Source organism: Mandrillus leucophaeus, unplaced genomic scaffold (genome assembly GCF_000951045.1).
Source record: "Mandrillus leucophaeus isolate KB7577 unplaced genomic scaffold, Mleu.le_1.0 Scaffold316, whole genome shotgun sequence".
NCBI lineage: Eukaryota > Metazoa > Chordata > Mammalia > Primates > Cercopithecidae > Mandrillus > Mandrillus leucophaeus.
Window position 1 is genome coordinate 3,601,467 of NW_012103321.1, and position 3,765 is coordinate 3,605,231.

Genomic DNA, 3,765 nt, shown 5'->3' on the forward strand with positions numbered 1-3,765 from the left:
AGGTAGCTTCAATGTTAATTTTATTTCTTCCTTTCACTGGTTTCAACTTTCACACCACCATTAAGTGAAAATGGTAATAGCAACCATCCTCCTTGTGTTTTTAATTTCCAACATGTCGCCATTAAATACAATATTCACTATTTGTCTAAGACACAGTTTTCATGTTGAGAAATCACCCTTCTTTCCCTAGATTTGTAATGCTTTTCTTAGAAATAAACTGATTTTACTAAATATGTCTTGGTTTTTTATTGGGATGAAAAAATATCTTTTATTGGTTTTACTAGAATGATATATTTAATCAAATTTACTTTCTAAAATTTAACTAACACAATAATGCTGGACAACTTTTAAAATTGTATAGAATTTGGTTTGCTGTATTATTCATTTGTCATGTTCACATCTACATTTATAAATGATTGGGCTCCTCCCACCCCCACAATCTTTGTTAGGTTTTAGTATTGGGATTTTCCAAGCTTCAGAAAAGTGTGGCTGCTATACAGTCTGAATGTGTTTCTCTCCTCAAGCTTATACGCTGAAATCCTAACTCCCAAGGTGATGATATTAATAGATCATTGGGAGGTGATTAGATGACAAGGGAGGAGTGCTCATCCGTGGGATAAGTGCCTTTAAAAATGAGGTCCAAGGGAGCCTGTTTGCCCCTTTCACCATGTGAGGACTCAGCAAGAAGGCATCATGAGTGAGGAATGGGCCCTTACCAGACACTAAATCTGCCAGAAACTTAATCTTGTACTTCCCAGCCTCCAGAACTGTGAAAAAGAAAGGTATGTCATTTACAAGCCACTCAATCTATGGTATTTTGTTACAGCAGCCTGAACAGGCTAAGACAATAACAGTTGTCAACAGCAAAGTTTACTCAAGTTCATATCCTAGCTTCATCACTTACTGGCTCTGTGATCTTCAATAAGCCACCTGACCCACAACGATGGGGGTGCTGTTACAGAATGTAAATGTCATAAGCCTTCATAAGGTAGAAATGTCATAACAAAGAAATTTGAGGGGAAAAAAATGAAAAAGTATGTTCCATTTCTTCATATTTTTATAGCTGGGGTCAAAATATGCAATTTAAAGCAAATAAATACATCCATTTTATAGTTTACAAAATAAAAATCTAAGAAAGATAATGCTGCCAACTAATAGTAGTGGAGGAAAGGAAGCTGAGAGAGAAATATATTAATTTAATCATTACTCAGAAAAGGCAGTAAAAGGTACTATCTACAGCAGGTGTCAATAAATAGGAACCATGGGCCAAATCTGGCATACCGCCTGATTTTGTAGATAAAGTTCATTGAAACACAGTTACAGTGTGTTTCAAGCCAAGATGGCAAGCTAGAAACAGCTCATGTATGCCACACTCATGGACAGGAAACAAAGGGCTAGTGAACATGGACCCTGCAGGCTGATGATCTGAGAAACCACACTGGGGACCCAGGAAGGCAGCAGGGGAACACAAACAGCAGAGAGGAGCGAAGCTGGGCACCAGACTGTCTGGACTTAGCTTAGAGTCGGGAGTACCTCTCCAACATGGAAAAGGTGAGAGAATGAGAGCCCCTAGGAGAATTCATGTTCCCCACAGGAACTGTGCAAGATGGAACAGGAGAATCCCCCTGGACCTCCCAGACACCCCTAACACACTTCTAGACTGAGGCAGGGAGCCACTCAGATGTTTTGTGGGGGCAACAATCAAGTCCAAAGGGACCTCTACAAGCTTGGGCCCTGGAGCAGACCAGCATCAGTGCAACAGTCCCACCAAAGGCTGCAGTTTTGGTGCCTGAGAGCAGAAACATTGCTCCATTTCACACTGCTGGATGGGGCTTGCTGCCAGCTTCTGGCCCAGCAGTTCTGATTCAGCCTGAACTTGGCTGGCCACTCCACCTACCCTGCCACTGGTAGTGAAGTGGGCAATGCTTGCTAGAGCTTCCAACCCAGTGGCACTGTTTTTGTGTGAACTCAGCTGGGGGGTACAGCTTCCCGATGTACCAGAAAACACTTGGGTGGCAGGGCATGTGACTCCACCTACTCCTGCCACCGATAGCCAGGAAGACAATGCTTGCTAGAGTTTCTGGCCCAGGGGTCCTGCTTCTTGTGTGAACTCATCTGGAGGGTATAGTTTCCTGTTGTCCTGGAAACATTTGGACAGCAGGGTGCATGACACTCCACCTGTCCCCACCACTGGTAGTCAGGTGGGCAACACCTGCTAGAGCTTCCAGTCCAGCGGCCACACTTCTGTGTGAATTCAGCTGGTGGGTGCAGCCTCCTGTTGTCCCAGGAAGTGCCCACATGGCAGGGCAGGCCAGCCCACCCAGCCCTACCACTGATAGCCAGGTAGGCAATACCTGCTAGAGCTTCTGGCCCAGTGGCCCCACTTATGCATGAACTCAGCTGGAGGGCGCAGCTTCCTGTTGTCCTGGGAGACACCCCAATGGCAGGGCACAGGAACCCACTGACTCCCAGCACTGGAAGCCAGGCAGGCAACACCTGCTAAAGCTTCTGTCTCAGAAGTCCTACTTTTGCGTGAGTTTGCCAAGGGGTGAAGCCTCTTCTTACCCTGGAAACATCCAGAGGGCAAGGCAGACAACTCCATCCACCCCTGCCTCCTATAGCCAAACAGGACACACCTGCTAAAGCTTCCAACCCAATGGTCTGGCTTCCACCAGAACTCTGTGACCAGGTGCAACCCTGTGTTTTCCGAGGAAGCACATGGACAACAGATGAGGGCTGACTGGGCAAGGACATGGCTTGTCTGCCAATAGTGGCCCCTGCCTGAGGCAGCCCCATGGACCAGGACACCCAGCAAAAGAAACATGTGTATGGAGACAGTAATTAGAGGGGGCTCCTCCAAGACCCAGGAGCTGACTAGAATCAAAGCGAGTCAGCCAAACCCACCTTATACCATAATCAAATCCCCAAGGGAATTGAAGAAAAAAGAAAAGCAAAAAATCCATCTAAAGGACAGTAACTTCAAAGACTAAAGAAATGAGCCCACACAAATGAGAAATAACCAGCACAAGACCTCTGGTCACTCAAAAAGTCTCTTTCCTCCAAATGAGTGCACTATTTGCCCAGCAAGTTTCTTCACTGACACGAAATTACGAAATGGCAGAAATTGAATTCAGCATATGGATAGCAATGAAGATCATCAAGATTGAGGAGAACATCGAAACTCAATCCAAGGAAGCTAAGAATCACAGTAAAATGATACAGGAGTGTCTGACAGATGAAATTGCCACTGTAAAAAGAACTAAACTGACCTGATAGAGCTGAAAAACACACTACAAGAATTGCATAATGCAAACACAAGTGTTAACAGCAGAATAGACCAAGCTAAGGGAGGAATCTCAGGGCTCGAAGACTGGCACTCTGAAATAATTCAGTCAGACAAAAATAAAGAAAAAAGAATAAAAAAGTAAAAAGCAAAACCTCCAAGAACTATCGGATTTTGTAAAGACACATAATCGACAACTCATTGGCATCCCTGAAAGAGATGAGGAGAATGCAAGCAACCTGAAAAACATATTTCAGAATATCATGCACGAAAACTTCCCCCACCTCACTAGAGAGGTAAACATTCAAATCCAGGAAATGCAGAGAACTTCTGTGAGAGATTACACAAGACCATCTCCAAGACACCATTATAATCTGATTCTACAAGGTCCAAATGAAAGAAAAAATGTTAAAGCCAACTAGAGAGAAGAGGCAGGTCATCTATAAAGGGAACCCCATCAAGCTAACAGTGGACCTTTCAGC